This window comes from Lagopus muta, chromosome 4 (assembly GCF_023343835.1).
Source record: "Lagopus muta isolate bLagMut1 chromosome 4, bLagMut1 primary, whole genome shotgun sequence".
Classification (NCBI taxonomy): domain Eukaryota; kingdom Metazoa; phylum Chordata; class Aves; order Galliformes; family Phasianidae; genus Lagopus; species Lagopus muta.
In genome coordinates, this window is record NC_064436.1 from 50,826,975 (window position 1) to 50,852,753 (window position 25,779).

Sequence of the window (25,779 nt, forward strand, 5' to 3'; positions counted from 1 at the left end):
AAGAATTTGGGAAATAAAAAAAAAAACACAGAGGATTATTAAAATATTTGTTAATAGTTCTTTTCTTCAAATAGCTTTGCAAATTAATGTTACATTCTAAGTATTCCTTCCATAATTTAATATCACTAAAAAGATATAATATTGCTCATAGATGTGATTTACATAATAAAACATGTAAATTATGTAGCAAGCCATAACAGCAAATGAAACTACAGTGTTTACGGTTCATTTTGTCAAGCTATAGCAACTTGACAATGGAATTTATTAAGCTTAGGTCAAATCCTATGGTCATCTCTCTTATGCTACTGAAATTGTTGAGACCGAAGAAGCCTAATTGGTGTCATCTGAGGATTTTAAAGTGAAATATCTAAGAGGAAGAAGAAAAGCAAAGATTGAGTATGAAAATGTATCAAATTCCAGAAGTATTCTGAATATCTTCAACAACACATTTTCTTTATTCCAGTGTAAGCTCTCTCTGTGCTGTAGCTTTTAACTGTATGTTTCCCCCAGTAATGAGAAATATAACTTGCTCTGGCTGCAAAATGTCTTTACTGCTGAAATCCTCTATGTCATACTTCCTAAATGCATTTATATTTGTGCATCACTAGCACTATTAACCAATAAAGACTTAGGGAACGGAAAAAACCAAACCTCAGTAGGTGTTTCAATCAGAGCTAATCCTATGGAGCTACATTTTGGCCTCAAAAGGAAGAAAAGATTCTCCAGTCCTAGGACATCTACCTGTTAGGGAGGCTAGGACCCCAATAACTGCTTCAGTGGGAACTTAAATACTATTTACAAATAGTCAAGTGACTCAATAGAAAAGGCTAAGGTCAGGAGAGTATTGTCTAGCTTTGCAGTGAAAACATGATTGAGGAAGTTGAATCTCTCACGTTTAAGTGTTTCCAGACAGACCTTCTATATAATTGAGAGGGCAGAGCAAGCACTGTGTAATTCGGATTCTGAAGCTACTTCTTTCCCTATTTCACAATGTTAAGAAGAAGGGCTGTCTATTTCATGTCATTTGAGAGAAGATCTTGGTAGCAAGCTATCAGTGGGAAATGTGCTTTCCTTGGTGTTAGTGTTGGGCTGCTGGCAAGTGTTTTGGCCATTGATAGTCTTGGGGTTAATCTAATTGGAGGAAACTATTAGACGTGAGAAACTGTTGAATATAAACAATACTGATGTGAAAGGCTGACAGAAGCTGGATAACTCCAGGAAAGATGGCTGGATCTCAAATGTGGTGACAAAGGAGTTACCTGGAGAAACTGCCAAACTCCACAGGCTGTTGGAAGGGAATATTGGAATCCTTTGGAGAAACACAATATTGCAAGGCAAATGCAACCTATGCAGCCATAGTGCACATTGCACAGTAATGCTGTATGTGGGTACGGATGTCATAAAATTGGGATCAACAAGGAAAAAAGATGTGCATTCTGATCAAGAAAGGAAGGTACAAGGAGTAGTAAGTTAACCTTTGGAGAGAAGGAGCTAGCATTTTGTTATTACTATGGTGGTGCCTGTTCCTGATGTACGTAATGGCATCGTTAGCTGCCATCCGCATCCTAACAAGCGTATTTTTGTTAAATGAATGTTAATCAGCATTTTTGCCTATGTATATAATGCTGCATCATTTAGGTAGCTCCCTGATATGAATGTATGCAGCAACTGGCAAATCAAAACAGAAGGAACACATGATTTCTGGAAGGTGTTAAGCCTATTCAAAGACCTAGGATCCACTAAAAAAAAAAAAAAATCTAGATCTACTCACTGACTTCTGGTCCTGATCTGTACACCATCTCCATTCTACTCTTTTACATCTGAATCTTCCCTGTGTTTCACTTAATTGGTTAGTTCACTTTTTACTTCCGTCCACCCCCAGTGAGCCTCCCAGTATAGGACCTCTCCTTTTCTGCCTCCGAGGATCAACTCGAGGATATCATTGGATATAGCAGATTTTACAGTAATCTCTGTTAGCAACCTTCACCAAATGTTAGTGAATGCCAGCAGTATTATTCACATCAAATAGAGTTTAACAGGGAGTTTCTGGGTTGTATTCCAGGACCTAAAACCTCCCATATTTTCCTCAGATTCACCTGTGGTAGATTTTTTTTTTATCATACAATCAACTTTCAGAACTGATGATAATAAATGTGTGTTATTGGGACTATATCACTCTATGTAACTGATAACAGAAATAGTTCAAAGTGAGTAACTTTATAGACTAAATTAGGTTTTGAGGTTGAGGCTGGCTTCTGAAAAGTTGTTGTAAAGTGTAATGTGTGAAGTGTTACTCGGGATGGCCTTCAAAGCTACTACTTCTGTAGAATAATGCAAAATGTTATGAAAGGATTCCATAAGGGAAAGACGTTGTACGGTGAAGCTAGGTTTCTTCTTATTGGAAATTAAATTAATTTGTTCTTAGACTGGTGTCAGTCTTGTGAAGAATTGTGTATAACTATATTCAGGTAAGAGTATTCTTGCTGGAACTATAGAAATTAGGTCACTGGTATTTTATGAAAATGAAAACAAAACATCTCCCCAAACAACTCAACTAGAAAAGATGGCTACTTAGGAAAGTACCTAATGCAGGTGCAGAACAAAGATACAGTTCTGTGTCAGCCAATTATCTGTGTCATTATATATAGATCGACTGCATGCCCCAAATGAAACCATATATGAGTACATTGCAGTTCTCATTGCAGACTTCACATGACGTGAATAAATAAATACAGTGCTGTACCAAGCTAAAAACAGAACTTGCAGACATGTAATTTCAGAAAAACATATTTGACTGAGAACAAACTTACTCCGTAATGCATACCTGTTCTGTAAGGTTATTATTGTTAGCAGAAGCTGTGTTAGAAAGCAGTGAATTAAATCTGGTTATCATACTGCAATTGTCTGAATATAAATCCTTCCATAGGATTCATTTTAATTTGATTAAACTTGATTAAACATAGTTGAGCTGTGAAATTGTTTTAATTTATTTGTCCTAATTGGAATATATTGTCCTAATTGGAAAGCATGTTTTTATTCTTTGATTATGGGCACTGAAAATTAGCTTTAGTTCTTCTTCTTTCTGAAGATTCAAATGCTAATGGCTTTTTGATGAAATGAAGTAAAATGTTAGTTTAGGATAATTTATCTGTTTTAGATAGATGTGTGATATGTAATTATTTGATATGCCCACATCTAATAACTGTCCAAGGAATAGCTCCATCTTTAGAAATGCAATTCTAAGATCTACACTGTCTAAATAACTAAAGGGAGAAATAATAATATGAATGGAAAACATGCTGTGTACTGTTGATTCATTTTCCTTATGCAGAGTATATTAAAGAAAAGCAGCTTTACAAAAGTTGTTACTATAGAATCAGTTATTACAAATTAGTCAACCATGATACCACAGCTTATGCTGTAGTAAATTATTGTTGTGGTCAGATGATGTTTAGCCTCTAGTAGGAAGGTGAAATTAGAAATTGTAGGATGGTCTGCGTCCCTGAAATTTAAAATACAAAGCAGAGCTTGGTTTTTTTTGTGTGTGTGTTTTTTTTTTTTTTTTTTTTAAAGTCTTTGCTTAAATGGCTTCTCTACTGCAAAATGCAGAAGTGAGGTTGCTGAGTTAAGGGCACTGCATCAAGAGCTGATTAATAGCCTCTGAGTGAGTGAATATGTGTCTGCTATCCTACAGCAAAGGCCATATGCTACCCTATCACTTTCATTGCAAGCTGCATCTTAGCCCAGTGACAAGAATAATTTCTGACAAGCAAGGAAATCATCTAATACAAGAGATATCATAATTTGTAACAGCAGAATTGCTGAATGACCTACAGACCCAAGACTTACTCTTAGGCAATGTACTAAGGCTTCATCTAATAGTGCCAGTGTTTGTCATCTCTGAAAGGAGCTGCAGAAAATGTCACTCAAAGTCAGTACTTTAGAGTGCTGATTGTGAGATGTAAATTAATATAGCTGCTTCTAGATCATAGAAGCTCGTAGTAGATATCTGAGAGGCACAATAAATGAAATAGCTTTCTCTGCAAGAATAATCTGTTGGAGAAAGTGTTGGAAACAGTATTACGTTTAGAACTGAACTACAAATTTTAAGATGTCATTACATTGCTTGCAGCAAATAAGGTATCTTTACCCCATTACATGTACAATTTGGTTTGGTTCTAAATCTTACCAGTTTAAATGATAAATATTATTACTGAATATGCAGCTCTTCAGTTTCTTACCATGTTGCTGCTTTTCCCAAATGACAAGATACTTAATACAACAACTCAAGAGGAATTAAAAATTTTGTTTTTTAAATGTTAGAAACTGAAAATTATTTAGAGAAAATGAAGTTGTGCATATTGCTATGAATGTAGTCCCTGAAATAGTATCTAAAATTGAAGGAGGCATTAAAGATATTCTCTGAATTTAGCCAAATAATAACTAGGGAATTCTAAAGCATTTACCTTAAGTTAACCCAGTAGTTTGGTTTTAGTCTTTCTGTAACATCACTTTCAGAAGGACAGCTGATTTTAATTCTGAAATCAGGGAGGATGTCATGATGATAATAAGTTTTTAGTCAGAATAATGAGCGTTTATCATAAACAAATTTTTGTACTAATTTTTGCAGGTAAAAATATGAACTGAAGCCTCAGTGCTTCTGAAAAGATATAGGCTAGCTCAAATTTTATAAATCTCTGAAGAAAACTTAAACACATGAGTCTGCTCCTTCCCTTTACTGCCTCTTGCCCACTTCCCATCATGTTCTGTGGTAAAAATAAATATATTATTTGTGTCTAAAGTAGAAAAAATTCAAATCCAGAAAGCATTTGTTGTTTCTGTTGATCAGGGCTGACTGGGGAGAGGGCTGCCAGAATGGAAAAAAGTGGTTTATTGGAACTCTCCAACCTGAGTTGGGTGCCAAATCTGCACATATTTCATAGTTAATGGTGCTAATGCTCCATCAGATGGAAGTATAACCTTCAGGTTGATAGGAAGCTGTGTAAGTTAGCTAAGTATTCATTACAAAGAAGAGAGTTGGGCAAATTTAAGAGACTTACTGGAGAGAGGAAGGCACCTGTTTACTTCCATTCAGGAGTTTCCATCTGTGTAACATCCTGGTTTTCTGACTCTAAATTTGATTTTACTGTGTGTGAAGCCAGAGCAGGTGCACTATTCCCTAAATAGTGATATTATAGCCAGTTATAATAGCTATGACATATGGAATTTACTTTCAAAGCCAACTCTGCTTGATATGGAGAAGGAACGTTCACTATTTCACGTCAATTGCTGTAACAAACAGGAGATATCCTGACAGATTTTTGTTACCATTGCATGTGGCTTGACTTCTGCAAATACCATCTAGCAGAGGTTTTGATTCTGCCTGAAGTGGCAGGACTGATCTTCAATACGTACAGTGGGTTAATTCTCTCAAGTACAAAGAGCTGGGCTTCATATTTACTGTAATTCTGCTTCCATCTCTAAAATGGAAAATAATATTTCTCTGTTTAACTCACAAGGTCAATCTTAAGATAAACCAAGCACTGTAATTTGTGCTGCAATCAAAAGTTAGTGTTTCAATACCAATCAAAAACAGCTGAATAAAACAATCTACAGACCCTGAATTCGCTGACAATGTAGAGTTTAAGGAATGTTAAATGTCTTAGAAATATCAGGACTAACACTCCACTCAAGAAGCCAATTGCAATAACTCACTGAGAAAAGGAGTAAGAAGAAAGTGTCTTGAATTTTGCCTGGTTCTTCAACTCCTATGTATTCCTCCTGGAGCATATGCACAAAATATAGTAAATAACTTATGCTAGGCTCGTAACTATGCGCCTAGCATAGGTTATTTATTGTCCTAATTTAATTTACTCATTGTCCTAATGGTGGGAAATGTGATACTTCCAGATCAAGTATCTAATGTGTAAGGCCCAGGACTTGTAAAATTTGACTGTTGGAGCTAGTGTGTCCAGACTTACCAGCAGAATGATTGTATGGTTAGTCAGCATTGGTGTGAAGTGCACAAAAAGTTATTTGAAATGGAACTTTTGCTTGGAATCTTTGTCCCACAAGGATGGGACTCACTGTCACTATTCAGCAAGATGGCTATTGACCATCTTTTAGCCACGTATTTTATTATTAAGGTTCCGTCAGAAAATATATTGACTGGTGCATCACATATGCACTGTACATATTTAGTAATCTGTACAGCATTGATAATAGTACTGGTATTTTTCTAGTATTTAAGAGACCCCTTCAAAAGTGCTTACCTACTTTATACCCACCCTTAGATTTCTCAAAGGCAGAATGCATAGAAAAAAGTGCATACTGAGAAATGATGGGTGACAGCATATTTTTATTTAACTTTCTGACGTAGATATGCCCAGTGAAGAAGCATTGAGGATCTTCTCACTGTATCAAAATAATTTCTTCAGAGAGTTGTGTAATTTCATATCAGCTTATTCGTTCTCTGAAAGACAGTGATTACTGAATAGAGCGGTACATAAGAAATGGGAAAAACAGCAGGCTTCATTGGTTTTGAAGGAGTCAGCAATAGTGATGTTCCAAACTGGTAAAATGTGTCAGCAACTAAGTAAGATAAGAAAAGCATACATTTTTATATACATCTAATTTTTATGTACTATATGACTTCTTCTCAGATTATCTGTACTTTCATTGAATTGAAAGAGTTTTTTTCACTCTGTCTTTAAAAAAAAAAAAGCAGCCTTTATTTAGTTTTCATCTCATCTGTAATTCTGTGTTTCATTGCCATGAGGTAAAGTCCTAAAAATTTCTGCCTGAAAATGTATTTCAAAGAGAATATTCACAAAATTTGTACCTTTTAATTTAGCAAAGCATTGTTCAGGGTTTAAATAACCCCCTCCCCTGATTTGAGTAATATGAATTCACAAGCAATTCTTTGAAAATACAGTAAAAACATGCATGGAAAATCACTTGTTCCCTAAGGCATTGCAACTGTTACTTTAAAGTTCACTTGTTTGCTCTTTTCCTACAACACAGAATACAACTGGTTGTATTTAAAACAGTTCGTCTAAGTCTTTTCTGCTCAATGAGACACCTGCAAGAAAAAAAAAAATACATTTTATTCATCTGGAACAAAATTAATTAGTAGAGCTAAACAGAAATTGGAATTTTTCCTTTCTGAAAAAAGCCTTTTATAGATTTGAGTTTTGTTTCAAATTCAGAGAAAATATTGGACTAGGAAGAACGGCATGAAACAAGAACTCTGAAAAATCTGGATGCTACTACTATGATCTGAAAGGTGCATTTGGTAATTACATGGTTTAACTTTTACTTGGATCATAGCTGTAGACTAACTTAACTAACTGAGGGGAAAAAAGAAAAAAGTAATTTGGAAATATATTTTGGAGAATGTCTATCTCCTTTAAGATACTTGTATTAGGAATACACATATGCTATACTGCTTAAAGTTGAAGAAAGATGTGTTCAGATGATGATATTTCATTGCTTTTAATTTAAGTCAAATTGTTTAGTGAAGGATTTCAATATTCCCTGTCCAATTGTACTATCTTAATAATTGAATGTTCATTTTCAGTTCCTGTAGTGGATAAAATAGCTTCCCTTAAGCCATGACTATTGTAAGGGAACCTCCTCTACTTTGCACTAAAAGAAAATAGGAATATGCATACATCATCTTCAATCAGCTGACAGCTGGTAGATTTTTCTTCTTAAATAGAAATCTGGCTGAAAACTTCTCATATTACTCTGAGTGTTTTAAATTACTCCAATCACATGCAAGAGTATTTGCAAAGTTTTCAAAGAGATCTTGAAACGTTATAGGTTAGGGAAATTGCTGACTGCATTTAGTTCGGTAAAAGTGCTGGAATTTTGTACCTGGGATGGAGCAACCTTGGATATATGTAGAGGATATGATATATGAGAAACTGGAGAACAGCCCTATGGAAAGGGATTTGGAGTTCTAGTTGATGGCAAGTTGAACATCAGTCAGATGTGCATCCTGGCAGCTGAAAGGTCCCCCAACTGTACCCTCAGGTGCACCAGGCCCAGCACTGCCATCTGGGGAGGGAAAAGGTTATCACGCTCTGCTCTGCACTGTGTGCTCTCAGCTTGAGAGTTGTGTGTAGTTTTGGCACCACAATATAAGGACAGAAAACTATTAGTGTCCAAGGAAGAGTAATAAAGGTGGTGAAGGGTCTGGAGGACAAGGTGCATGAGGAGTGGCTGAAGTCCTCTGTCTTGTTCAGACCAGAAAACAGCAGACTGAGGGAATGCTTAACCGCAGCCTACTGCTCCTCATGAAGGGAGTGCAGGGGCAGTGCTGATCTCTTGACAGCGACAGGACCCAAGGGAATGGCATGGAGCTGCACAGGGGACAAAATTTGATAAAATTGAATTCATGTCTAATATTAGTACAAGAATTCTGTTAACATACTGCTGCTCTGATGCATCTGATAATCTACATTTCATCAGACTAAACAATCCAGTCAAACTGGAAAGTCTATAACTTGTTTGTACAAGTTTTGGGAAAATGTAAATGATGAGCAAAACAAAGTGCCTGGTTTTGCTTTAGAAACTGATCAAGCTCATTGTTGGCAGAAAGCTCTTGTGGATTTTAGTGAGATTTGTTTCCGTTCACCTAGTATGAGATGATTCCTCACTACTGTGAATAATGTAATGCAATTATACGTACTGTGTTCAAAGGTCTAAAGCATGTATGTAAGCACATAAAAGTTTGTACTTTCGCTAGTTGCCTAAAGGGATAAAAAGGATTTTCAATGGCAGGCATAAATAAGCAAGGTAATTGAAAATTAAGCTGTATTGCTGACTCATCCACATGTTTAGCCTTGTTATAAAATGGCTGTAATTTTTTAATTGATATAACTCTACTGACTTGCATTTCCTGGATGTGTTATCAATCATTGCTGTTCAGATTCTTATTTTAACAGCACTTGTTACAGCTCTGTAAGTTTATAGATCTGCTAGTTAGAATGATTCCACATTGAACGGATCTATTAGGAAATTCAGAGGTTAAGTAGAATATGAATGAATATTTGTTGCACAGGTACTTGTTATGCTGTATAGTAATCAGAAGTTCATTGCAAGGTCAGATCTAGACAAATTGGTTCAGAACCTTGATTGATATCAATTTATTATTATTATCCACACCTAGCTGTACAAGGTAATTAACATTTGTTAGTTTACTTGGCTCTAATGATTGATAAACATCTACATTTTATATGTTCATGCTAGATGTACAGTTAAGATCAGTTTAGTGGCACCATATTAGAAGTAGCTATGGTGGCTTGGAAAACAAATAGCTTTTAGCACCTGGTGTTCAGGAAAATTGCATCCCCAGGCATCACAATATTTTCATGTTTTACAATTCAGAAAAACTGCTTGTGACCTTTTCTATATAATGATGTCCCATTATTTGACCATGTCATGGGAAACCATTAAATCCTTCACAGCTAGCGAATGAAATGATGCAGCTGGATTTCTATGAAGATACTACAGGAACATGATCTAATTTTCTGTCTTCACTTTTTTTTTTGTCTACCAAGCTCTTTGCAAAATGGGAAATGCTTTGCATGACAGGAGATTTCCAGCCAGAATACTTCCAATAACAATATATTTTCACAGTCAGCTATATGAAAAAACATTTTAATGGCTATCTGCGTTGCTCTTTTTCCATATCAGCTGTAGAGCATTTTGTGAATGCTTCGGAATTACAGAAGACCCATTTTCATCATAACTGTTGCAGGAACTATATATACAGAAGTTTGTACTAAGTCTGATCACCCATTATCCTGCTGTATTAGCATAATACACTGCAAAATTAATTCTTGCTAATTTACAGTTATATCAAACTTATAAAAGAAAGCTAATCTTACAGTAGATGTAAAGTACAAGAATGTTATTCCTGTATGTGATATTCATCCTAGCATGAATTATTGCGAAGAGTTATGAGTCAGATTTCCAACTAGCTAAATTTTCAAGATATGGAAATCTTTTTTCTTTTGAAAACTGTATGAAAAGTCAGTTAAGAACAAAAATTAAAAAAAAAAAAACACCTAAAAAGAACCCAAACCAACAGTCTTTGAGATGTGTTTCTTCAGCTCTTACTTAAAAGTTTTGTTTCAGTTTTTTACGTATGATTGTTAGAATATAATCAGCTTTAATCTTCAACTGCAAAGTTGTTTTTAAAGAGGACAAGAAAAAAGTTGTTTATATGAAAAATAACAGTCCATTATTTTGATGAGCTTTGAATTATCACTGATTCAAACAGACTTCTGTAGGATGTTTAACCACTGATAAAATTCTTCATAAAATTCCACAAAACTCTTTCTCTGCTCTGTGAGAAGAACTATTTCTAAAAGAATTCTGGTACCTTTTTGAGAAGAATAAGCTTTTTTTCCTGGAGTAATGCTCATGCAGAAATGATGAGCATTAGTCTGATATCTCTTTGCTGGAGCACAGTATGATAATATCATCTGTATCAAATTTACCATGGTGTTGTAATGAATCAGTATTACATATAGATCCCTTTAAATTTAGATTGTATCTTTGAAGAATGTGCAGAACTGTAATTGACCAGCTCTTTTGTGCTACAGTTGATATGGTTAATTTCCACATGGGCCAATCAATTACACTAGATTCTAAATGAACAAATTTAGTAGTACTTCCTGCAGAGCAGAGTTAAATTCTTTCCCTTTACTTGCTTGTAATTTTAAAAAATGAACAAAAGTAATGAGAAAAGGGATTTAAGTAAATTGTTTTTTTTATTAAGTGGTGATGTCCAAAGATACCAATGACCTTCAAATATTATTCTCCTGACGTGAAACAACTTTCAGTGTTCTTCAGTCCTCAAAAAACATAACCCCATAAACCAAAACCTGTAATGCAAAATATTGGCTGATGGGGCAGAATATCATACCTTTTGTTTGTGCTTTAATCAAGGTAAAAAAGAGCATGCAACTCATCAGCATCATAAAATGTCTCTAATTTACATATAACTGTTCTAAAAAGGCATGCTGACAAGGAAGAAAGATAAACTACTTCATTTAAGGTTGAAGTCCATAGGAAAATACATGTTTATTAACTAAATTTTACTTTGATTTATGAAGACATTGGCAGATTTTTATGATCACCACAGTTTTATTTCCTCCAACACTGAAATTCTCAAACCTTCACTATTTTCCTTAGTTGAATGTAGAAATGAAATGTATTATTAAATATGTATATTGATAAGAAATTTCCATTCAGCTTGCTCACACACATTATTTATTTTCAGGACAATAACTTGCTATTATTTTAAGTTCTCCCAGATAATTACAAATTGTAGGGCTTTTCCATATACTATTCTTAAATTTTCATTTTGAAAAATGGAATATAAGAAACATAGGTATACACTTATGGGTTTAACTATATGGAGAAATTTAGAAATTGAAGTAGGAAATTGCAAATTTTGTTGCAAACTGGAAGCAGCAATAGACCAAAAAAGAGAGGAAATGAAAGGGTCAGGAAGGAGAGGTATGTTCATCCTTATTTTTCACCTCTGCTTAAAGCTCTTGATAAAACTCATTTTTAATGTAATGATGCAGAAGTGTCTTTTCAAGTTCTAGATTTGTTCACTGTTCAAACAAACAGTTAAAAAACACAATTCAGAAATAAGCTTGAAGAATTTGTTATGATAAGAAGAAATGTGAACTCCACATCTCTATTTTGTCCTTGTAGATACATACTTGCAAAGTAGTTAGAAAGAAAGAAATTATATTTCAGTTTCAATTAAAATAACAATAAATTACAGTGGTGAAATGGCCCTAAGGAAGCAGATGTGTTTACTGTTTGCCTCTTTACAATGAGTGAAAAGTAGATATAAAACTAACATGTAATGAAATCAAAACAGAAGATTAAATTCTCAAAGGCAGCACTACCTGAGAAGGCGTTCCCTGTAATTTATATTTATCCTTCTAAAAACTTCTTGTAACTTAAAACTTAGTTTTAGAGTAATGAGTCCTTTTTCCGATCCCAGAGATATGTTTCGGCTCAATCTGCCTTGCATGTGTTGCAAGTTGCATTAAATGAAACACTTTTTATAAAAATTCTTTAACAAGTTTGATATGTTAAACGTGACCAAAGTAGACAATATCAATAGAAAGAGAAAATACAGGGACCAACATTTTTACTTTATTTCAGAAAAATAGTGTTGATAACACTGCATCTCCTTTCAGATAAATCATCACATCAACAGAGCAATCCTACTCAATCACGCTACTGCAATTATGCCCAGCAATGGCGTCAGTTCCACAACGACTTTTTAATCAAAGTAAATTAGCTGCTAAATGTATCGCATGTATTTTCAGCTTGTCCAAGCCACTTGGACTTACTCTATGTGTGAAGTATCATTGTTTGCCTGAGCAAGTCAAACTCCTCAAATCAAGGATGTTTTTCCTTTGAAACTGTCCTTTTCAAGACTTCCTGTAACTGAAGTTGTTTGAATCCCAGAAATCTAGGCTACTTTCTTAAGTTAATGTCTCTACCACTGAGCAAGTGTAGCCTGAAGCCCTGGAAGTACTGTCTTGCCTCTGTTATTAACAAGTCAAAGGCTTTGTATTAACTTAGTCTACAGCCCTCAGGACTTGTCAGGCTTTGTCTGGACTTGCCTGAGTCTTCTGGAACTGATTTACTAGCAATAGCTTTCTAATGACAAGGTGACTATTGTTTTATTTGCTTCTAGCTTAGTTTTGTACAGTTTGTATGGTGTAATGCCATATAATAACTATCTGTTAATAATAGATAGTAGTCATTTGTTCCCTGTGTAGAGTGAACCAGAATAAAAATGTACCGAAGTGCAAGTGTGGCGCACTAGCAAAGACCTTCAAAGCACAAGCAGAGACTCCAGAGGTATAAATTAAGTCCCAAATGATCAGTTAGTGGTCAGTGAATGAATGAAATTTTGGGAATTGGTAGAACTGATCTTAGGGTAATAAAAAAAGATCAAAGGGCAATTTCCATCATACACAAACACATAAAAATAAAACTGAAATGTAACATGCAATTACAGAGCACTAAGTAAATAGGTGTCAAATGGAGAGAACTAAAGCCTGTATGAAAATGGACCCAGGTCCAGGAGCAATGAGAAACAATTCTCCAACAAAACCATACACCTTTTGGTGAAGAACTTGTGAACTCATAATTCACCTTAGTAACATTCTGGAAAACTCAACAGAACAATAGAGAAAGAGATAGGTGTGAGATTAATTACAATTTTAATTGCAGTTATTCAAGATGAACTTTAATTGGCTCATTGACTATAAATCTATAAAATGTCACAGATGATGAGCTAAGGTAACTCTATAAATATGTGTTGTGTAATCTTCTCTAACTTTGTCTATTTTGTTTGAAAACATATGCAAAGGTTTTATTTGCTGCAACATGTAGAACTTGGTCCCATAGTGCTCACTGGATCCAAGGTCATCAATAAAATTTCTTGAATGGGTGAAATGACGAGGTTTTTAGGCATATAGTATGTAAAGTCTCTTTTTTTTTTTTTTTAAAGATAGTGTGGTACTTCTCTAATTTACTCTTACCTTAGTATCCCTTCTGACAGTTTGGAGGTGGATACTATGAACTATCATGCATCTAGACTCTTGATGTCAAGAGCTCAAAGGCCATGAAGCTTCTTACGAAGTAAATTCTTCACTGTTTTACAGCACAAGACCTATGTGAGATCTGTGCTTTAACAGAATGACTTCTTGTACCTGCCCATCACTGTTGATGATGTGCAATTTATGGAAAATAGTAATTCTGAATCAGCAAAGCTGCAGCTAATAATTTTAGGGTGTATCATATCAGATAGATGCAAGGTTTACAACAAATATCATTGGCAAGTAAATTTTCTCCTATCTACAACTGTAAGCATTCAGTCTATACAATAACATACTTAAAAGATTTGTTTAAAAATATATTCTGTTTTTATTAATAAAGGCATGTCTAATAATTCTTGAACAACAGTATATCTTAATGTTTTAATTTTTAGCCTGTGAACTAACATCTCAAATTAATTGTAGAAGGTAGTTGAAGAGGAGAATTTCCAAGTAATGGTAAAGGACAACGCCCTGTTTGTTTTTAATTTGTTTTTTTTATATCTTGAATTTTTATTATCCTCTATTTTAATCATGACAGTAATCAAAATAAGTAAATTGCTATTTGTAATAGACAGGTTTTCTGTGGAAGTTGTGTGGATTGAACTTACTTTTTTTGAAAACGTGAGAAAAGGTTTCTGCATTCTCACTGATTTTTGTACCTAAAGTAATCTAAGGTGAAATCAGCTTATAAACAAAGTAAAAATGCACACTGTACGGTGCTCTAAGTTTTAAAGATATCTGTGTTAAAGTGTAATTATTTTTATGACACAAGCCTAAGAATTAGGAGGAAACTGTATTGCAATGAAAAGCCTGATTCAACCACTTTTTAAGCGTTAAAAAACCCTCTTATTGAACTAGGTTGCACATCATATTATATTTCTAATCTTCATTTCCGAAGTAGTCCTTCACCAGATTTGTAATGAAAAGCTGAGTACTATCATACGTGCAGGACATAGGAATGATGATATCTCTTTATGAAGTGTATATTGGATAGGTGAAGACAGTACCTTAAATACATTTCTCATTCTGAATTTGACCACACAGCAGAAATGTCTAGCATACAGAATTCAGCAAATATGCATTATTGTTGTGTTTACCAAATCTTTTCTATTTGCGAATTTTTGTATTGTGGATAGATTGAAGTTTGTTGTACCAAAATGCATGGAAAACAACAGAAGTACAATTCTGAATAGCTTATCAAACAGACTTCAATTACATGAATTATGCATCACAATATTAAATATTCAGGACGGACATGTACAAACTGCAAAATATGATAGGGATCTTTAAAATGAATCACGATAGTCATTATTTTGGGCTGTACTGAGAAGACAAATGTCTTCAATGATGACAGTGGAATAGGCAAAATATGGCATTGATGGAATGAAGCACATTGCCCAAGCAGCTTGACTAATTGACTATATCAGATATCGCTAGTCTGGAATGATCTACAGAATCCACATCAGCTGAAAGGAATTCCAATATTCATCTGGTTACTGTAGAACTCAGCTGCTTCAGGACTGAGAATGTGAAGTCATTTTGAAAGTTTAAATGGAGAAGCTGACACTTGCAATGAGTTATGTAGGTGCATTGAGACAAAATGAAAAAGCTAAACCTTCACTATGTTTTTGTTATTGCTGTTCTTGCTTGCTTGCTTCTGGGAAATATGGATTGCCTGTAGTAGAACCAAACATTAAGAGATCATTGTATTGTTTAAGGAGGTGATATGGGATAACCATCATGGTTTCACGAAAGGCAAGTCCTATCTGACTGACCTTGTTTCTTTTTTTTGGTGACATAACTGCATCAGTGGAAAAAAGAAGAGACACGGCTGTGAGACCTCTGACACATTTCCCCATAATATCCTCTCCAAATTGGAAAGGTACACATTTGATGGGTAGACTGTTTGATGGATGAGGAACTGGTTGTTATATATACACAGAGAGTGGTGGTCAATGGCTCAGTGTCTGGATGGAGATGGGTAACAAATAGTGTCACTCGGGGATCAGTACCGGGACTAGAGCTCTTTAACATCTTCATTAGTGACACTGACAGTGGGATTAAGTGCATGCAAATGCTTGAGAGATGAGATGCCATTCAGAGAGACCTAGATAGGCTTGAGCAGTGGGCTCACGTAAACCTTAAAAGGTTTAACAAATTCAAGTGCAAGGTCTTGTACCTGGGTTATGGTAACCTTGCTATCAGTACAAGCTGGGGGTTGTAAGGCTAAAGTACACTCCTGTTGAAAAGAACTTGGGGGTACTGGTGAGTAGCAAGCTGAGCATTGGCCAGCAATGGACCTCACAGCCTAGAAAGCCAACTGTATCTGAGCTGCATTTAAAAAACAAACAAACAAAAAAACATGGTCAGCAGGTAGAGGGAGATGATCCTGCCCCTCTATTCTTGGCTGGCTGGTGAGAGTTCATATGGAGTACTGTGTCCAGATGTAGAGACCTCAGTACTGGAGAGTTGGCCTACTGAAGTGCATCCAGAGGAGGGCCACAAAAATGATCCAAGGAATGGAATACCTTTCCTATCTGGACCAACTGAGAGAGATTGGGCTGTTCAGTCTGGTGAAGAGAAGGCTCTGGGGAGAGGCCTTTCTGTGTCTAAAGAGAGGATATAAGAAGGAAGGGGACAGTTCCTTTAGCAGGATCACTAGTAATAGGGAAAGGGGAAATGATTTCAAACTAAAAGAGGGAAGATTTGGATTGGACATAAAGAAGTTTTACAGTAAGGGTGGTAAGGCACTGGAGCAGGTTGCCGGAGAAAAAGTGGACGCCCAGTCCTTGGAGACATTCAAGATCAGGCTGGACCAAGATCTGAGCTAGCCACTGTTTTCCGCATTTGAAATAAGACTTTAACCTAAATCTCTTGCTTTAGTCCTTCTCTGCTGCTAACATCATATTCAAAATCTACACCAATGCTGTAGATGCATCGAGTGAGATGGCATATTATTCTTGGACAGTACTATAAAATCAATAGGAACTGTCTGACTTGAATAAGCAAAGCATCAGAACTACAGTGAATACCTATAGAGCCCTTAAAAATTTTTAAACTGTATTACAGAAGTACTGTTCTAAAATATAAACTGAGAGAATAAAGTGTGCTACATCTCATAGACTGTTGGTCTTCAAGTGAACAGAAAGCAAAAGTGAAGCAGTGAAAGGCAATTTATAAGGGCAAAGTGGGCAAGTTCTAGTAGAACTAACTAGCAGTGATTTAGATCAAAGTATAAAGAAACATCAAGTACAGGAATGTGTCTAAAATGCTGTTTTCCTTCAGGATTTTGATAAGAGAGAAATATACAGTTAGGAAACTTATCTCAAAGGTAGAGATATAAAGCCTGCAATAGTGATACTCTACTCAATAGACTAGTGACTGGAACACGCACCTAGAAATGAAAAATCCAGGTTGAGTTCCTGTTCCAGCAAAATGTCCTGTTTTCCAGGTAAGAACAATGACTAAAAAAAGTGATGGGAAAATGCTTCCAGGGTTAAGCAACATAAACAGGAATTTATTTTTGGATGGTGTCATGATTTTATGCTTTTTGGTTTTCAGTATTCTGCATCATAACATCATGTAATGCACTGGGAGGTAAAGCGTTAATGCTCCAATTCCAGGTACCTATCCCTATACATTTATGGAAGTCATGGGATCTGGCCCTTCCTGGTCGGGTGGTATCTTACTGCCTTGCAATGGGTGCTGGAGGGTGCTTTCCTAGCTGTTCCAAGCTTTTCAGGTTTGACTTGGTCTCAGGAACTCTCTCTCCTATCTTATTAGATTTATTAGTCTCAATTTCAATTACATTGTATTATATTGCGTTATCTTGTATTCCAATATCATAGTTAGTAAAATAGGTTTTTCTCCATAGATTGTTGCTGCTGTTTTTTTTTTTTTTTTTTTTCCTTCTTTCCTTCCAATTGTGCGGGGCCGGGGGGGGGGGAGCCAGGGGCCTACTGCCACCCCGTCACAGGCATAGATTGTTCTAGTTAAGTCTGTGACAGATGGATGCATCTGTTTTTTTATTTCAGCACCAATTTAGGTAATGAAGTCCTTCACTGATTCTATTCTTCAGAGCCTAATGTTATATATTCATAGAGTTTATGCCAAATCCGCTAGTTAATATATTTTGTTCTGAAATAACACAAATTCTCTGTTTTATATCTGAGCATGCTCTATTTTCCCTGCAGCTGAAAGAGTAGGGTTATTCTTGTAGGAAATCATAATGCTTGGTAATATCTTAGGTTCTGAGCTCTGATTTATCTTAGGTTTTATGTGGTATACAGATTCAGAAGGATATTTCTATAGCTTTACTGGTTTTTAATATCTGCCAAAGAGTGAATGATAGATGGTTCTTCTGTGGACTAAACTATCAATCAGAAGTGTAGTGTTGTGAAGCCATAATAGTCAAAGGACATAAGTGAGGTAAGTTTCCAGAGGGAGGTAATATTTTTAATAGAATGATGAGGAAATAGATTTCGGGGAGAGTGGGAAAAAAAAAAAAAAAAAAAAAAAATTGGTCTCAGAGTGATTAACAGCCTGTTTCTGCCTCTTTCTCACAGAGCAAGAGATTTTATCACCCCTTGCCACCATTCTCCCGCAGTAACAATCCTATTTTCTAAAACTGTCTGGTTACTTAACTAAATGCAATTAAAAATGATGTACTTTAGCTGTTTGCATCTATTTCAGACCTCTGCTAAAAGTTCACTTCTTTCTAACTCCAACAGATGGTCCAATAAAATATACCACTTCTGCAAAAGAAACAAAAGTGTGACTGCTTTGTAACCAAACAGATCTGTAAGTTACTGCTAGTCACTTTGCTTTTTCCTTTAACTGAGGCTAAGGCACTTCGTGAGCTTCTTTCTACACTTAGTTGTACCTTTATGCAAAATAATGAGTCGAACTAGAGATTCTATTTGTTTCTTCTTTGCTCAGTAGCCTTTTAAACTACTTCACCTTCATTAGAGTACACATATATAGTTCATGACATAACTAAGAACAATGGGATAGCAATGTATACAAGACGTTGTTTACTATGCAAAATGATTATTCCAGACTTCAGTAAGCTTGTTAATATGTAAGTTATCTGCAGTTATGCAGATGAGGTACTGCACTTTGAGACACTCCTGTTCAATCCTGTGTGATCTGTGATGGATTTCCAGTATAAGACCAGTTTATAAGATTTAGTGAAATACATATTAACGTGTTGGTATAATTGAACTTATAGGCTGTTAACACAAAGGAAGATACGTGAATGTCATTAAATGATCTGTGCACTAATTAGAAGGATCATGACTATTTTAAGAATGTCATTCATTGTTTTAATCTATTTTTCAATTCAGTATTAAAAGAGTATTTACTGTGCACTGATGCTGATGACTTTGAAATACCTAAAATTAAAAATCCCTACAGCTGTGCGCAAAGATACTTATGTGTTTGTAACATTAGTTGCCAGACTTTTTACGTATTACTTAGGATTACTCAGAGGAAAGTATTGTCTTGGATGAATATTTTTGAGCATTATTGTAGCTCAAAATAGATCAGACAAATTACTTACTGCTGACTGGAATGTAGACTTGTGCTAGAACTGGTATATAATGATAGAGAAGCCTACGAACAGACTCAGTGGGTAAAGTATCACACAGTGTTTTCAACAGCAATAAATTATGCTCGGATTTCTTCCAAAGTTAGTATAAGGTGTAAATGGAAGGGCTGTGACATGCCCTTAAAGTTGTGTAAGATTAGAAAAGCAAGGACCCATGGATAAAGTGTGGGTTAATTATGTCACATTGCTGGAGGGAAAATAGCTTGCTGAGTTTCTGCTTGCACTGCTGAAAAAACAAGTTCAGGGCATTATCAGAACCTTCTGCTCCCAGCCTCTTGCACAGATGCAAATAACAACACAGGATTTTCTCTCAAAGAGGAGGAGGAAGACTGAGGCACAGAACTTGTTCTCAAGTATATGTACCCAAAGGAGATTGTAAGACTTCAAACATTTAAAAATTGCTGTACATTAGAAAGATATTTCAAACATAAATATTGCAGTAATTTTAGTTGTATGAGCAGTTAACTTAGTAAGGCTATCAATAAAGGATGTGTTATATTTCTAATGAAGTTATTTCAGGGAACACCGGAAAGTTATTTTGGAAAAACTATACTTATTCAAGAAAACATTATTGCTTTGTCAGGCATAACATTCCTCCTTGGTAAATACATTTCTTGAAGACAGTTACCTTTACTGTAGAATGATTATTGTCTTTTGGAAAAACTCCGCAATGCTTTTCATGGACAGCAAATATTTATGTTGCTAACTTTTTCTGCTGCTTGAAGTGCTGTAAAGATCTGGTTAGAAGCTTAAAATTTTTTTTTTTTGTCATTATAAAAGCTGAGTTGAGAAACCATCTGGGAGGAACACAGCATAATCTAGGCTGAGATGACTAAGCATCTGTTTTGGAGTTCTTCCTGTGCACAGTATGGAGGATTTGAAAACACTTACAAGGAAAAATAAAATGATAATTCTCAGCTGAGTTTTATATAAGTGCACTAAGCACTGTTGTAGACAAAAGTCAGCCTGTTTAATATCCTCTGAAGAGAAAAAAGTCACACTGTGAGTTGGTTTCCATGTTCTTTTTTTGTAAAGCCTCAAAGCCAAAATTTCCCCCCAAAAGCATTGTTCTGGAAAGTCAAGTCATTATACAACTAACAACTTAAGTGGATGTTTTAGGAAAAAAAAGTAAAATAAAACATAAACAAAATTGGACTACTTTGGATTGTGGAAACATTTTGCATTCACTTAGAAGTGTGGATGGCTAGATGCCTGAATTAGTTGTTGGTGACCCTACCCTGTGATGGGAGGTTAAAACTAGATTATCTTTAATGTCTTTTCCAACTTAACCTATTCTATGATTCTATGAAAACACAGTTTTGTCACAGTAGCTATTGGGTTTGCTAAAGAGGTAACTAGATGAAAGTAAACGTCCAATTCATCTAGGAAATCAGATTTAGATTGCTATCAACAGTCCCTCCTTTCTCTTTGCATGGTGTGACCTACTGTTGGTAAATGCTATCGTCTGTTTTGAAAACTGCATAAAAATTGTCCCCTCATCAGGCCACCTATGAGTTTATTATTCCAATAACTGCAGCTTGAGGCTTAACACAATGTGAAGTGCTTCATGCTTTATACAAGGTTTCCACTGTAATCAAAACAATGTTGTTTACTGAAAGATTCAAGTTAAAAGAAAAAAACCTTCTCTTCAGTATTGTTCCCTACTGTAAAAATGAAGTCCTTTTAAATTAACTTGTTTATTAACCATTTCTAGCTGGGGTTTAAATGCTGCATTTATATCTACTTTTAGTTCCTTCTCCAAATATCAGTGATTCTCGCTTTTCAGGCTAGTGCAGAATGGATTAAGTGAAGAACTGGAGTGATGGTTATATACATTTTCCCATTCTACTATGTATATATAGCATGTGCTTTCCAGATCATGGCTTTTTCTTCAGTGGACACAGGGTTCCATTCATCTGCCCCTATACATAATATGATGCACACAGGACTAATAGAGTAAATTTAGAATGGACATAACTAACTGGGTACAAGATAATGTCTACATCACTGGTTTAAAAAAAAAAAAAAGGAATGGAGGAGGTAAAGATGAAATTTTGGGATGAATTATGGAATTTCAGTTGGAATATTGATGAGAGTCCTAGGAATTACCAGTAGAGTAATTGAAAAGTTCAAAAGCAAGCTAAATAATATAGACATAATTTTAGCTCAATTACTAACAAACAAATCTTTTCATAGGATAGGATTTAAGGCCATTTTGAGATAAGAGAATGAAAGAACTGAAATTAATATTCAAAAGATATTTTTGTTTACTAATATTTAAAAAGTTAGTTTGTACTCATAAATATAGAGTAGATAAAATCTTTTTGCAGTACTAATGTGCTTTAGGGTTGATGAATTGGCAACAATTAATACTCATACACTGTAATAAAATGTTCATGAAGTTTATTATTTGCCATTCTTATCAACTAATTAAAAACATCTTCAGGGTAGGATGTGTAATAAATGAGCTGGAGAGAAAGACAGCGGATATAAACAAATTCTCTTCACTTGAATATTGCACGAGACTGCTGACTCGTGACACACTAATTCATGCTTCACAAAAGAGGAGGATAGTATAAAAAAGGGTGTATATTATAATATGGACTCTTGGTATATAAAGCACGCTGGTTGTAAGCTAATTTTATATGTTGAGATAAAATTAATGTGCTGAATTATACTTCAAGTGTCAAGTCCAGTTAAAGCTACTTGGTGTTGCTGGCTAGTAATGAAGAGTGAGAGCATGTTCTACTTTCTTTCAGCAAAGCTGAGAGACTACAGCTCATTATCTTTCCCATTTGTGTAACGGATTAATGAGCTCAGAGGAAATTTCCTATCTGTAAAGCCTTGATTGTGCCTTTGGGAGCTACTTTCTATGGTGACCCTTGCCAAATAAAGTAACTATTTTGAGGGTAAGTATTCCAGTCATATATAGTGTAGATAAAGAGAAATGTGCGACGTAGAACAGAAAAATAAAGATGATTCTGCGATCTGTACAAATTACAACATATGTTAGCTCATTTCTGGACTATGCATGCACAAACATTCCCCTGATATTGTTCCCCTTGCTGAAACAAAACTCCCAGATGAGCACTGGGAGCTGTGTCTAGGCAAGTAATTAAAAATTATTTTCCATCTGAAGTTACCCAGTCTGTATATGTCTGTGTTTGAAATGCTCAAGGAACTTGGAAAATTGATTTTGTATTGAGTTCCCATTCAGTATTCTAGAGTGAGTTATAAAAGCTTAAAAACAACCCATGCTACCAGCAATGTATAAACATAGTTAAATACTGTAATTATAAGAAAGTACATCGTATTACACAGAAACATCCATTCTTATTATTCATAGAAAAGGTATTGTAATTAGATCATGAATGAGCTGTAGACTTAAAATATATGCCATGAATGAAGACATGCATTGCATGAAGTTTCCTTTCATTCTTAGGATTTATTTTAGAGAATAACTCTTAGAAATACTTCCAAAGTTTGTCTTGCTTCCAAGGAACGGTTGGAAATGCTATGATTTTAAAACTAAAGTTTACCTTTACTTTCAGATTAATGACTGAAAAAAAAAAAAAAATCAGATGCTTTGTAAGACTTGCAGGAAAGAAAGTGAAAGCAAGAAGTGCTGGTAGGCATTCATTTTAGCTGAATTTTATGAACAGCATGATCAAGAACACAGTTATAAAACTGTAGCCTTCTATTTCCGAAAGATCACAGAAGCATTTCTTTCATACCTTCATTAAGGAAAATACCTTTCTAACAGATCTCTGTTATGTTTGTTCCACAGATCTTTTCATATGCCCTATTTGTGTCCTGAATGCAGGAAGAATAGTGGATGGAACAGTAAAAAGAGGAATAATTGCAAGTTGAATAGTAAGTTAAGGATTACTGCCCCTAATACCACCCTCCAAAGTAAAGTGTGAAGTACTGTCCCTAAATGTTTGGGCTTTTCTGGATTATCGCTACTTGTACTTTCCCTTCTGTTGAGAACAGGCAGAAGGGAAGAATGTAGCTAATTTCTAAGGACATTAAGGTATGCAGTTCATAAATGAACATAGGAAAAGAAGCTAAACTTGGATAGTAAGGATTTTGAGATTAATACTTTGATTTTTAATGGTACAAAAAATGTCTTTTACCTGAACTAGTTCACCAGTTACAAAAAGAATATGAGTATAAAAAGGATTAGAAGGCCAAAAAAATCCTTCAGGAAAGATTACTGTGTTGCCAAGAAGGCTATTAAAAAAAAATAAAGGATAAAAAGGGAAATGAATCAGACCTCAAAGGTAAAGTCTGTAAGCTTGTTTCAATTCTTAGAATTTTAAAGTAAAAAAGTAATGAATTACCTTTGAACAGTGGGGGAAAGGCATCACACAGGTTAAAAGATTTCAGCAAGATTTAGCATACAGGGAAGATGCTCAAGAGGGTTAAATTGTGCAGTAGCATAGAAATGAATTCTTGCCAAATCATGGTAATTGTTACTGATGACTACTGTATCCTTAGAATGAGTTAAAATGCTGTTGGTCATACACAGAAATGCAGAATACCCAGCATTGAAAAGGACCCTCACTTGGATGCCAATTTTTAGAATTTGAGTTCTGAGCGCTAATATGTAGTCCCTTCTACAGATACAATTCAATGCAGAATGGGTTTCACTCTGTGAGGTAATTTCAGAAATTGCTTTGCCATGAATGCACTCAAATAATGACTTGAAAAATTTAAAATTTATTTTTTGCCTCGGCTTTATGGGATCAAATTGATATTGTCCAAATTGACAGCTTCTAGTAGGACAGTCCTACCATTTTACTAAAGTTGTTGCCCAATCAAATAAAATATTGTTCTTAGGTGGCCATCAAAGAGCCTGACTTGGTTCACCTAAGAGTGTTAGTTCTGGAGTCTGCCCAAGGTTTTTATGATTACTTGAGTATTTATAAAAGGATTTTTGGTTAGATTTGTTTTTAATTATTTGCATAGAGAATGTCATTTATTAGATGAACTTGGAGCACAAAAGAAATTCTACACATAACAATAAGGACCTGCAAATGTTCCAACGTTTGCCTGACATAACATTTCAAGTTTCAATTTACACCTTAAACTATCCAGCTATAACACTGTACGTATATCACATGTTTAATGATGAAGGTGTGATCATTCTACAATGTGTAGCGCAACAGAGGACCTGTTGTTGGTTTTGGTACTGCCACCATCAACATACAGTCCTAACTTTACTGGCAAGCTCAGACGACACTGTGATAGACTCCAAGGTATTTTTTCATGGTTGTCTATGTGCTATTTATAAAAAGGCTCTTTTCTAAAAGACTACATAAAACCCAGAATCAATGTTTCTGCTATCCTTAATAATAAAAGAATTACCAAGAAGCTTTCATTATGTATCTCACATGACAGCTACTTTCAGTAATGTGAAAAAGGAGAAAGAAAAAATTTGTTTTTTTTTCCCTTTACCACTTTCTGCTCTCATTTCTTCTTTTTAATGACCCCTTCATTCTGCTTCCCCCTGGAAAAATGAAGCAAGTAAGATTACTACCCTTATCACATACTAGATCAGGGATAAATAAAAAAACTCCACTCTTCTGTCTTGTTTGATGAGCCACTTGATCAAATTGAAGGTAACAAACAGCACTGAACAGAGCATAAAAGAGGCTCCTTCATGAAATGTTCTTCACAAGAACATTAATGAAAATAACACATCTTTTCTTTAGACTAACACCGAGCATGACACTGGCAGAAAAATGAACTACAGTTTTTTTTGGTTTTTCTTTTTTTTTTTTTTTTTGTAAATTTAAATTTAGAAGGATCTAGAAGATAATGCTTACAGGAACTCAAACCTGCTTGCTCCATATAGTTCAGCTTACATATGTTATAGGTTTTCATTGTTATATCTAATTCTACTTTCTGTGTTCCAGCTTGTGCCCTGTATGTGTCATTGTATTACCATGCATCTCTGAGAAGAGTCTTGCTCTGGCTTCTCTCTTGATTAGATATCTATACATATCAAGGTCTCCTTTGAGCCTTCTCCTCTCTAAAATGAAAAGACTAAGCTTCTTAACCTCTTCTCGTATGTACGTACGTATGTACATACATACTCTGTATCCTGACCATTGTGATGCTCTTGCTCCAGCATATTAATATCTTACATTTTTGGAGTATATAGTATTCTAAATGTGATTATGCTAGTGTCAAAAATGGGAAGGATCCTGGACCTCCTGGCTATGATTTTATTAATACATTCTACAGTGCAGCCAAGTTGCTTTTTGGATTAAAACTTTTGTACAAGCACAAAACAGAAGTAGCATAACATGAATTATTGATTAGCTGAATTTGAGATCAGTTAATGAGGTATTTCCTGAAACTATCCAGACAAAGTATAGACCCACAAATACATACAATCACAGAATCATAGCTGCATAGAATCATAGAACTCATGCTACTGCTTTTCTCTTTAGAAGACCATCAGCAAATGTGCTTATATCATTGTTGGCATTATTGTGGCTGATTCTAAAT

At 35.0% G+C, this 25,779-nt stretch overlaps 1 long non-coding RNA gene across 1 annotated transcript; it reads left to right on the forward strand.

Moving 5' to 3' along the window:
* Positions 1–22,045: 22,045 nt before the first annotated feature.
* Positions 22,046–25,755, forward strand: LOC125692237 (uncharacterized). The gene is made up of 3 exons (XR_007376535.1): positions 22,046–22,169; positions 23,048–23,133; positions 25,722–25,755. It is a non-coding gene; the product is annotated as an uncharacterized LOC125692237 (long non-coding RNA).
* Positions 25,756–25,779: the final 24 nt, after the last annotated feature.